The sequence below is a fragment of the Sciurus vulgaris genome, assembly GCF_902686455.1.
Source record: "Sciurus vulgaris genome assembly, chromosome: 7".
Taxonomy (NCBI): Eukaryota; Metazoa; Chordata; class Mammalia; order Rodentia; family Sciuridae; genus Sciurus; species Sciurus vulgaris.
The window spans coordinates 108142040-108154719 of record NC_136467.1 but is presented as its reverse complement, the minus strand read 5'-3'; positions in this window follow the sequence as shown (position 1 = coordinate 108154719).

Sequence of the window (12680 nt, the reverse complement as noted above, 5' to 3'; positions counted from 1 at the left end):
GTATTTCTCAACTTCACTTCCTAATGCTTTCATTGAAGTTTTGTTAAGTCCAATGTGATGGTTACTGGTGCTGAAAAATAACTTTAATTATCTATATGTATAAACACACACACACACGTTACCAGATTAAAAAAAAAATGAGATAATTTGTTTCTATTAATCTTTATGGTCATTAAAGTGTTATCAAGATAGATTTTGATAAAAATATGGTGATGTAATAATTTTCTGGACCTCAGGCTGAGAAGGGCTCTAGTTTCTCTAATTGTGCTAAATATTTTACGGGACAGACCAGGAAAAGATTAAGAGCTGGATACATCATTTATTTCTACCAAGTCACCCTTTCCTTTATTCTAGAAGATATTGTGGAAAACAGAGATACTCTTGCTGAATAGCGAGAGAAGTTTTACTTTGTGCACAGGAAATGGAAGAGAGTGAGAAGGGAAAAAATGGTTTGCTCATCTCTATCCTGCTTACTAGTTTGCATAGTTCACTGTTGCAGGGTACATTCTGTTGACAGAAGTTCAAAAGTCGTAATGACCAAACACTCTTTAAAGACTAACACGAAGCTGGGCAAGGTTGCCCATGTCTGTAATTCCAGTGACTCGGGAGGCTAAGACAGGAGGATCAGAAATTTGAGGCCATCCTCTGAAATTTAGCAAAGCCCTAAGCAACCTAGTGAGATCTTGTCTTAAAATACAAAGTAAAAAAGGACTGGGTATGTGGTTCAGTGTTTAAGCACCCTGGATTCAATCCCCAGTACCATATATAATGAGGTTTTATGAAATCTCAGGAAATCTAAGTGGGCCTGTACAGTAATTCACACATTAACTTACTAAAAATGCAAATTCCTTGTTTTTGAAATTCTCCTGTATGACAGACTGTTAAAATTCTATTGGCAGTAGATGTGTAGTGTGGATGGCAAATATGCATTGAGTGGGGGATGGTACAAACTGTTGGTTTAAATCTGTGTTTGTCCTTTGATTTTGACTAATTTAGTCATTTTCCTATGAAGAAAATAACTAATTGCATAAATTATTGTCAAAGGAAAAAAAATGTTTGCAAGCAGGTGTTTTATAAAAACACAGTTTTAAATCAAATAATATATATACTCCTCTGAAAAATGTTATATAACAAGAAACTTTTTCAATTAGAGTAATATTTACAAATATTTAATATTTTCCTTAAATAAAAAGCAAGTTGTCAAAGGCAAATTTTCTAGAGAGAAATTTTGTCTGTGGGTAATTCACTTTGTTTATGTTAAATAATTCAAATCCTAATTGGAGAGCTTTTACCCAGTCACTTTTTCCTGAAAATCTCCATTTTTTTAAAAATCCCTATCATATCCCTGTTAGATCCAATTAACTCCTAGTCATCCTTATGGGAATCGCACGTTAGATAGTGAACATAAGACTACAACAGTGAAGAGTTTCCAGGAGATCCCCAATGTTACTTAAAACTCCGAAACTGCCTTAGAACACTATTTAGAAAAAGCCTTCTTCAAGATTTCATTCAGGGTCACTGTGTTCTTATTTTCCTCTCTCCAGTTCTTTTGTCTCTTACATCTACCATATGTTATATCATTTCATATTTTATTATTTACATTAATATTATGCACCATTGGTTAAAATATCAGTTCTCAAATTTCCACTGCTCTTACCCCTGTCATTCCTTTTGCCCTGCTTCAGAATCACCCTGATTCCTGCCTTTAAGACTCACCTGGACTCCCCCTCAACTGGAGAAAATTCTAAATTTGGTACAGCTGTTCTCTCTTGAACATAGCCCCAGTGCTTGACTTACAAATATTCTAATCATGAGTCTTGTGTTCTACTGGTTATAAATATCTTGAACATACTTCTTGAAAATAAATCTCCTTTCTGGATTAAGAAAATGCTTCCTCCTGCTTTGTGTTCTCCCCGCAGCCATCCTATAGTCCAGCTCTCCCATTTTCTCATCCATGCCTCCTTATTTTTGTTCCTGCTCCATGGACCCATCTTTTCCCCTATTTTATTCCTTCTAAACTCCTACACATTATTTATAACTCAGTTTAATTAATATTTTTTTCATGACAGTCTTACTTAGTTTCTGTAGGGATATTTGAGTGCTTTTTTCTTATGCTCATGTGTTCTTTTGTACACATTTTTACCTCAGTGATTTCCTGAATATGGCTCTTTATCTTATGCATATTTCCCTTCTAAACAGTAATATTCTTGACCCTTGGGCCCATATGTTTTTGTGTATGTTATGTTGATTTCCATTTCTTAGTACTTTTCCTGAATGCATATTGAGTATATGGATAAAAAAATATTTATTTGAAGTTCATGAATGGAGAACAAACAGTTGGTTAAGAAGGTCAGATGAGATTCATGAAAGTAATGTATTTTGAGCTGACTTTGAAGGAAATAATGGACATGGAAAAATGGAGATGAGGTTGATTTACATTCTCACTGAGGGTAATAGGGAAAGCAAATACAGGAAGAAAATTGAGGACAATGGTGTTTGAAGAATGACAATTCAGTGAATGAGACAAAAGGAAGAAGAATTTTCTTATAGCTTTTTTAAAAATATATCAGTTTAGTGAATTTATAGCTACATTTCTAAAATCAGTAACTTGCAGGTTGTATTTACTTTCAACAACCATGAATATATAACAATTGACATCTTGTTCTTCATGGGGCTTGGTTCCAATGCCACACAATATCACCATCTATACCACAGAATGCGGCAAATCCATGCTGAGGACTCACTAATCCTCTTGTGCAAGTACCTTTCCTCAGCTCTTCTTGTTCTCTCAAAGGTCAACTGATGGTTGCTTTGGCCTCCTGATTCCTTGTCCCTTAAGCAGGTGGATTTTTCCAAAGGTTAACTCCCTTCAAAATAAGGTGTAAGGAATAAAGAAATCCATTTAGTGATTTATCTGGATATTGCTACAGCTGACTTTGGTATCTCACTCATTGACATATGACATTTTTATATTTGTTTAGTAATTCACCAGTGTACAAAGATCTGCTTGAACCAAATAAAAGTCAATTTTTTCGGCTGTGAAATTATTTCTAAACCCTCATTTAAGAATATACCTAATTTACTTTCGATATGGAGTTTGGAGATACTCTGTAGCTGTCTCTTTCTAACTTCAAAAGGTTAATAATTATCTCTGGAATATGCACAAATGGGGAAAATCTAGTTTTCATTAGGTTGTTTAATTCCAGTTTAGAAATTTAATATTTATTCCAGTTACACACAAACACAGGTAACTCGTGATTCTTACATTGTAGTCTTAAGTCAAAAGTAAAATTTTTGACATGCTTGGGTTTAAAAAACAAATTGCAATTATGGATTTGTACATCCTCATCACATTGTGTGATGTTAGATCATGTTATTTACTCAAGCGATATTGTTCTTGGCAAATTTCCTTTATTCATAAAGTAAAGTAACTTCTGCCCACTGGGGAACTTTTTAAGTATGATGACCACATGCTGTCCTCCAGGTTTCAAAACTATCCTCTGTCTGGGGAAAGGTTCAAGCGTTGTTGGTTATTTATCCACATGCTACTACTTCTTAAAGTGATCTCTCAATCCAGGGAAACTCTTGAAAGGACAGCTTTATTTCTATATGGATGACTCTCAAGATTTTTTAAGCACCAGCCTCCAACTCACCCAACGCACTTCATTTGATAGCCTCATCTGTCTTTTAGACTTTCCTCCTATCAACTCCACTCTCCAGAATGCTCTTTTCTACCCGTAGTACCTTGTATTTCTCAAGCAAATGATAATTCTCCTCCCTGATGACAATGTTCCAGACATGCTCCTTCCTAATATTTCTCAGTTCATTCCCCCTCCAGGAACTTCAAATATTCTGAACTCTGCCTAGATTGTTTTGCCCTCTCCCCTAACTCCATGGCTTTCTGGTGAGCTTCCTCATATCTATTTAGCTTTCTCTAAATTTTTCCATATAGTAGACCTTTCCAGGCTCCTCTGGATTTTGTTGAATATTAAAGTTCTTCATATATATTTGTTGAATAAGTAACTAAATGAGTCTATCATTAACATATTTTATTGGCAGAACTTTATAGATGCTGAAAGTACAACAAATATATGTGTGGATGAGATAAGAAAGATAAAAATGAATATTATTAACAATTGCTTAACATTTTAGAGTTTAGAAAGTAACTTCACATATGTTGTGCATTTGAACATTTTTACCATTGTTAGAGAAAAATATTGGGTTTGAAAGATCAATATAGATAATAAAATAGGATAAATTAGAGCTACGATATTATTCCCAAGTGTAATGTTTTGTCCTGTATATGCTGGATTCACCTGATTTAAACTTTAGATTGCTAATAATGCATGTTCTAGATGACATGCCAACAACATTAGGTGAATGACTATCACAATTTGATTATTTTATGATATTCAAATATCTTTCCTTCCGTAGGAAACAAAAAATACTTAAATTTAGCTCTATGTGCTATGTCTAATTGAATCTCTTCCTAGTTGTGTCAGCATTTGGTAACTCTGCTGTAATCTTCTCTTCTATAATGAGGCAAACTATGGTACATATTTCGGAGGGTGGTTAAATTACTTGTTAAAAAAGTTTAACATTGTCCATCATAAGAATTTATTAGTATATGAAAACTGCTATTATGATTATTGTCATTATTAGTAGTATTATTTAACATGCTTACCAAAGAATTTCAACAGAACACTAAAAATATAAAACACATGGGTTTTATCAGTAATTAATTTTTTGACCTTGCCTAGAGGAAGGTTCCTCTATAATCTCATATGTTGATTAAATGTGACTTGATCCTTAACACTTTTATTTTGAGATCCCAGCTAGTCTTATATAGAAATTATCAGATTGCATGTGACCTGATTGAACATGGTCTACAACTGGAAGTTACCAAAGAGAAAGGTCTTACTGTGAAATGCATCAGAACTTAAGTAGAATTAAAACATGTAAATGATTAAAAGGAAGAAAAAATTTCTTTAGTAGAAGACAGGAAATAATGAAGATGGGATCTGAAACTAATGAAAGTGAGACCAGGAAAACAATAAAAAAGGTCAATGCCATGAGGACCTGATTCTTTGAAATAACATGAACAAGATTGATAATGTTTAGTCAAACTAACCAAAAATAATAGAAGAGAGAGGGGGGGGGCACACCTTCACACTCACATAAACAAAATTAGGGATGAAAAGGAAATATCATCACAGACATTTCTGAAATCCAGAGGATCATTAGAAACTAGTTTGAAAATTTATACTATAATACATGGGAAAACCTAGAAGATAGTGACTAATTTCTACACACATGAACTACACAAATTGAGCCATGAGGGTATGTAAAACCTATACAGATCAATTTCAATTTTAAACAATAAGATTAAAGCAGCAATCAAAAGCATTTCAGCAAAGAAAAGCCCAGGACCACAGGAGTTCTCAGTCAAGTTGTACTAGATCTCCAAAGAACTAACAACATTATTTTTAAAATTATTCTATTAAATAGAAAATGAGGGAAGACTTCCAAATTCATCCTATAAAACCAGTATTACTCTGGTACCAAAATCAGACAAAGACACATCAAGGAAAGAAACCTACAAACCAATATCCCTAACGAACATAGGTGTAAAAATTTTTAATAAAATATCAGCAAACCACATTTAAAAACACATTAAGAAAATGGTGCACCATGATCAACTGGGTTTCAATCCAGAGAGTCAAAGTTGTTTTAACATATGCAAATCAATAAATGTAATTTACCACATAAATAGAGTTAAGAATAAGGATCCCTCAATAGATGCAGAAAAAGCAGTTGACAAAATCCAGCACCCATTCATGTTTAAAACACTAGATAAACTAGGGATAGAAAGAACTTACCTCTATATTGTAAATTTTATATATGACAAGCTCAAGGCCAACCTCATACTGAATGGAGAAAAACCGAAAGCATTCATTACAAAGCTGGGAATAAAAAAACAATCTTAAAGTTAATTTGGAAGAATAAAAGAGCCAGAACAGCCAATGCAGTACTGAGCAAGAAGAGCAACACTGGAAGCATCACAACACCTGGTCTCAAATTACCCTATAGAGTTATAGTAACAAAAACAGCATGGTCTTGGTATCAATATAGATATGAAGACCAAATGGATGAAAGAGAAGACACAAAGAAAAACCCATGAACACAGTCAACTATCTTTGACAAAGGTGCTAAAAACCTCTGATGGGGAAAGATAGCCTTTTCAACAAATTATGCCAGAAAACTGGATATGCATATGTAGAAGAATAAAACTAGATCCATAACTTTCACTCAGCAAAAAAGTTAATTAAAGACCTAGGAATTAGACTAGATACTGCAACTTGTACAAAAAAATCATAGTATCACCCTTCAAACATATTGATGCAGGCTCTGATTTCCTATAAGGCCCCTAAAGCTCAAGAAATAAAACCAAGAATCAGTGAGACAGCATCTAATTTAAAAGATTTTGTATAGCAAAGGAAATGAGATCATAAAGACAGAACCTACAAAATGGGAGAAAAGTCTTTGCCAGCTACTCCTCTGAGAGCAGATTAATATCCAGAATAAATGAAGAACTCAAAAAAGTTAACAAAATAAAAACTAAAAAATAAATGGGATAAGCAACAAAACAGATACTTCTTGTAAGAAGAACTACAAATGAAAAAATGTGTGACACCTCTAGGAATCAGTGGAACGCAAATCAAAACTAAATCAAATTTTCCTCTCACTCCAGTTAGAATGATAATCATCAAGAATACAAATAATAATAAATGCTGGTGAGCATGTGGTGAAAAAGAAATATTCATACATTGTTGGTGAGACTGCAAATTAGTACAGCCACTCTGGAAAGCAGTATGGAGATTTCTCAAAAGACTAGAAATAGAGTCAACATATGATCCAGCCATTCCATTCCTTGGTATTTATCCAAAAGAACTAAAATCATGGTATTGGTATCAATATAGTAATATAGGCATATCAATCTTTATAATGGCAGAATTCACAATAACTAAATTACAGAACCAGCCCAGGTGCTAGTCAAGACACAAATGAATTAAGAGAATGTAGTATATATACACAATGGAGTTTTACTCACTTATGAAGAAGAATGGGATTATATCATTTCCCGGTAAATGGGTGTAACTGGAGTTCACCATGCTAAATGAAAAAAAAAAAAAAAAAAAACAAACCAAAAAAACAAAAAAACACCACACTTAAAAAGTCAAGGGTCCAAAGTTTTCTCTCATACATGGAAGATAAAGAAAAATAAGGAAAAACGGGGAGGATACCTTGAAAATAGAAGAAAAATCAATGGAATAGAGAAAGGGGATAGAGGGAGAAGGAGGAGGGAATGAATTGACCAAATTATACTGTGTGTATATATATATATGAATACACTGCATTGAATTCCACTTATGTGTATGGAAAAAGGACCAATTTAAAAACAATAAATAAGTAGAATGAAGAAAAGTATAGTAGAGGTAGAGGAACAGGTGGGAGGGGAGAGGGGAGGGAAAGAGGAAACCCTGGTGATGTAAATGGAACAAATTATAATCTGTGCATGTATGATTCCATCAAAATGAACTGCACTGTTACATATAACTACAGTGCACTAATACATAAATTTTAAAAAGAAGAAAAAAAGAATCACCTGGAAGCTGATAGGTTCTTTTAATATGAAGACATCCAGATCACATCCTCAGCAATTTTGATTCAGTAGAAATTTATATTTTAAACATCATTTCAAGTGTTTGATCTAATTATGTTATGTGCATGTATAGATATGGTGCAATGAATCACACTACTATGTATATTATAATGCACTGATAAAAAATAAGCAAACAAACAGAAGAAAGATGGGTAGAATAGAGGAAAGAGAACAGAGGGAGGGAGGAGAAGGAAAGAGGAAGGACTGGAAATGAACTGAAGCAAATTATATTCCATGCATGTGTGATTATATCAAAATGAATCCCACTATCATCTAGTGGCAGATGCCAATGCTGTACCTAGTAGAGAGTGCTTGGTCAATTTCCAAGGCAGGATTCCAGTTGCAAAAGAGTTGCTAGGATTTTTGATAAAAAGAAAAGTGGTTATATGCTCCTTAAAGACTTTACCCTCAGAAACTTCTACCCTCCATCTGACCTTTCCCTATAATCTCCCATAACATTGCAGAGGTAAGAAGAAATGACTTCCTATGCTTAGTCGTATACAGTGACTCTTAAACCTACCAGAATCAATGCTTCCTTCTTTTCACAAAAAATTAAAACCCCATTTTCCTATTTTGAACATTATTTCAGGAATTAAATTTCTTTGGCTTCCGCCCTATAGGGTGCAAGGTCCTGAGGGGTGGTCTCTTTTTCATTTAAAGCATTTTAGTGTCCCATTATCATTTGATTATTAAAAAAAGCACCATCCAGCCAGGCAGCACCAGGCAGCCCACCTGGAACTGAGGCCTTGCCATAGATCTGAGATACTTCATAGATTCAATAACCATACTTTGGGGCATGTCTATACCTCATAAGAGAATCAGGGAGTGGAACAGTCACCCAGTGGAGAGCAACAGAGACTAGGGCCACACCAGTCCTGGTCTCATGTTAGAGTACATCTCTGGGATAACATCACTGGCCCCAGGCTATTTGAGCCACAGAAGGGAGATTTAAATCTTTTAATAAAAAATGTCATTCTAAAGAATGAGGGTCCCCTGCCACCCAGGTACAGGTGCAATCATCCTGCTTGACTGAAGATAATACTAAACATATTTTTTTAAACTTTGATATTAAAAATGCCCCAATGTATAGAAAAAGAAAATAAAAATAATTCATAATAAAATATATGTGCTTTGTATGACTATGCCGGAAAACTTAATGAAACTGTCAGATGCTTTTGGCCTTTTTTAATGAATAAATTTGTGTTTCAGAGAAAAAGGCTATCGTTAGCTGTTCTATACAAGTGTGGGAAAATGAAAGGGAAGAGGAATAAACAGATTCTAGAAATAATAGGATTAGAATAGTGAAAAACCACTTCTATTTATGTAAGATAAGAGAGAGAGAAATAATTTTAAATGAATGGAGGATTACATATCAGAGAGAATTAAAGATTGCCAAATTGAAAATAAGGATGTGAGAACTTGTAATGAGCTGTGTTCATAAATGCATTGTTAAAATGATTCCTTGTGCTATGGCATGGGTCCCAGGGCATTATTGTCCTTCAATGGAAAAATTTGTTGTTTGTGGACTATTATGAAGAATACTTAACTGTGCATAACAGTTTGTCATGGACTTGAACAAAATTCAATTTCATACATTTTTGTGGATTTTCTCATGTGTTAGTAAATTTGAAAGAAATTCACAGATGTTTTGCATTGGTCACATTTAATATATTTACTTTAAATAACTATAGGGATTATTTTATTACTTTATGTTGACAGATAAATAAGGAAGTTGCAAATGTCTATAATTGCAGGTAAACTCCATTTCGCAAAGGAAATAATGGCTCAAACTATGAAATTGACATTATGCAATCAAATTCCTTCCAGCCTTATGTATAAAAGCACAATTGATACTGAAAGTAGGGAAGGAGGTATAAATGGCATTTTCTTTACTAATATAATCATAGTATTTTGGATTTGGGTACACTGTTATTTGCAAATTCATTGTGCACATATTTAAACAGTGTGGTTGACTCAAGAAAGAACATAACGTTTTCTATAGTTAGTTCTACTTGCATTCTGATAAAATGTATCCTACCTTCCTAGCTAAGAAATGGGATAAAGTAAAATGAACAATGATGACTGTATTACTGTATTTCACTATAATGGATATGTCAGTCTTTAAGAATTCAGTATTAAAAATAAGAAACAATTCCTAGGTTATAATTGGCTACTATAAGAATAGGCTCCAAAATGCCACTGGTGCCTCCTAGATAGTCATAATTCAAGCACTTAGAAATTAGGAATAAATGCCATTTTTAAACATAGTTTAAATTTCCCACGTTTTGTATGTTCCTTCTACTGACACCTTTGCTCTCTCTGCGGTCTTCCTGTACATTCAATGCAATTTCATTCATTTTTCAGCTTGATCATCTTCCCCTGAGAAGGATAAAGGATGAGTGTGGGCTTCTGTTTGGAATAGCGAATGTAAAACAATAACACTAGATCACATTCTTTCAAGCTATTTCTGACTTCTTACCAAGGTTTTCTGCTGAATAAATATAACTCAGTCTCGCCTTCAGATTTGAAATTCTTAGTACTCTTCAACCTCCAATTGAATTTGTGCTAACATCATTGTTTTGTTCTCCAGAAAACCTAAATCATCATCAAGCTGCAGGACCACAGGAGAGTACTTAAGGGACAAATGGTTGTTACCATTGGACATTGCATTAGTCAGGTTTCTCCACAGAGACAGATACCTGAATATATCAACATATGTATGAGAGGGGATTTTTTAGGGAATTGGTTTACATGATCACGGTGACTGAGAAGTAACACAACGGGCCATGTGCAGTCACTTTTTCCTCTGAGAATCCTTTTGCTTTTTCTCTTATTGCTACTTTTGGACCAGTTCTATGAATAGTCCTTTCTTCAATCCTCTACCTTATAAAAACACAATGTGGGTGCTGGGATGTACTTCAGTGACAGTGCTTCCCTAGCATGTGCATCTGATATGTGTTAGATTCCCAGCTACACACACACACACACACACACACACACACACACACACACACACACACAATTTGAAGTAAAGCACAATACTTTTCTTTAATTAGTTCTATTTGCCATTCTCTATGAATTTTTCTTCTCCTTAGGCTAGTACCAGGACTATTCTGTTTGCTAAATAGTGTTTTCTATACCATTCTCACCATCATTCCTGCATTTTAAAAATAGCGAATAAGGCATTTGTTAACTTTTGCAAATCTGCACGTGAATATAATCGCATATGTGACTGCTATTATCGCTGTTGGAGAGCCACCCACAGCAACATGAATAGTTTTAAGGGCAATGTGATACTGGGACATTTTATGGGAATCCTCCAATTCTGTGATGGACTCTTTCCTAAAGTTAAAACGCTAGAGAATAAATCTGTCATTTGAAGCTGGAGAATTGCTTTTTTTGGCTTTGGTTTTTTTCATTGTTCATTTTGCAGTTTTTGTATTGACTAACACTCCATGCCAAGTTTCCTTTCATATCATTCTATTTATGATTTTATGCTTCCACTCTTAGAAAAGAAAACCACCTCTCAATATCCTGTTTTGACATAGGAAAAGAACCCTCAATAAAGGGACAAGCTGACTCACTAATGTAAGAGAACGCTTCCTCTAATTACAGTACCCAAATGCCATAGTACGTCTTCGACCTGTCTTTGTCATATTTTTATTACGTTAAGAGCAAGATGTTATTATAAATTGATATTTTTGTGGTGTTGTAATGCTTGAAATGGTGATATATATTATGGAGTGGAGGCAGTAGCAAGATTAAAATGTTCAAATAATGCTTTGCAACTTTTATAATCCAGTTATTGTCAAAGAAGCAATGCTCTTGAAGAATAGGTCTCTATGAACGGTGAAGAAATTTTGACAAGAAACATTAAAATATGAATAATAAAGTACAGTAAGACTCCTTTTGTTTTTACAAGTCCACATGAAAAGCTTAGTATTAAATGTAAAAGATAATTTTAAAAACCGATTGTGAATTATCATTTGTAACTTATGTATTTCTTTTCCATTTTTGCCAGTTTCAGGAGAAATGGGTCTGTGGGTCCTCTGATTAACTGGTGTCCCAATTGCATACTTTGTTTTTAATAAGGAAGAAGCATTTACATTTTGATTAAAGGAAACATAAAATATGGAGTTTTATATTTTCATGACTATTTATGTTCATTAAATATTGCAATTCTAAATTTAAAAAATACTGTGCACAAGTTTCTTGCTCACAGTCATGTGTTCATAAAAAGCATTAACAAAAGGAACCAAGCTTGTTCTTTTTCTGTAAGCAAGGAAAACAACAAAATTCTCCATCTTTAAAAATTATTAACGTACCAGCAATCTTCACATGCTAGTTTTTGTTTTGTTGTTTTGTTTCAGGACGAAATATAAAGCTTTCCTTTTATTGATCGATGCAATTGAAATAGATCAATTATTATCAAACCAATAAAGAATGTATATATCAGAATACAGCTTTTAAAATTTTCTCTGTGTTGATGTCTGAAATACTACAGAATCTTTGTTTAAATTCCAAAAGTTCCCCATGAGAGGGTGTCCCCTAGTGGTGACAGCACAGAACATAAGGAAACAACCTTGGACAAGAAAAGTCTGTCTCACTTGTTAGTTCAGAGCAAAAGGATCATTCCTCTCTGCTTTAGATGTTTTAGTTGTAAAATGGAATAACTACAGAGTTATTCTAAGATTTAAAGAACATGCCATTGACAAAATGCTTTGTCTAAAAGCTAAAGTTATCAGTGTAGGGAATCCATATTAATCCATGTAAAAAGGATGGGAGATACTGTAGTCATATTTGCATTTAATTAACTGATTCATTTAATGAAGACATTTTGAGCACCTATAATGTATCAGAGAGCTTTTATGTCTTCAAAAAGTGTAGTATGGAATATATACATAACCAGGTAAAATACAAGAAGTAAACTGCTAGCTATCCTGTAGCAGCTCTCTGG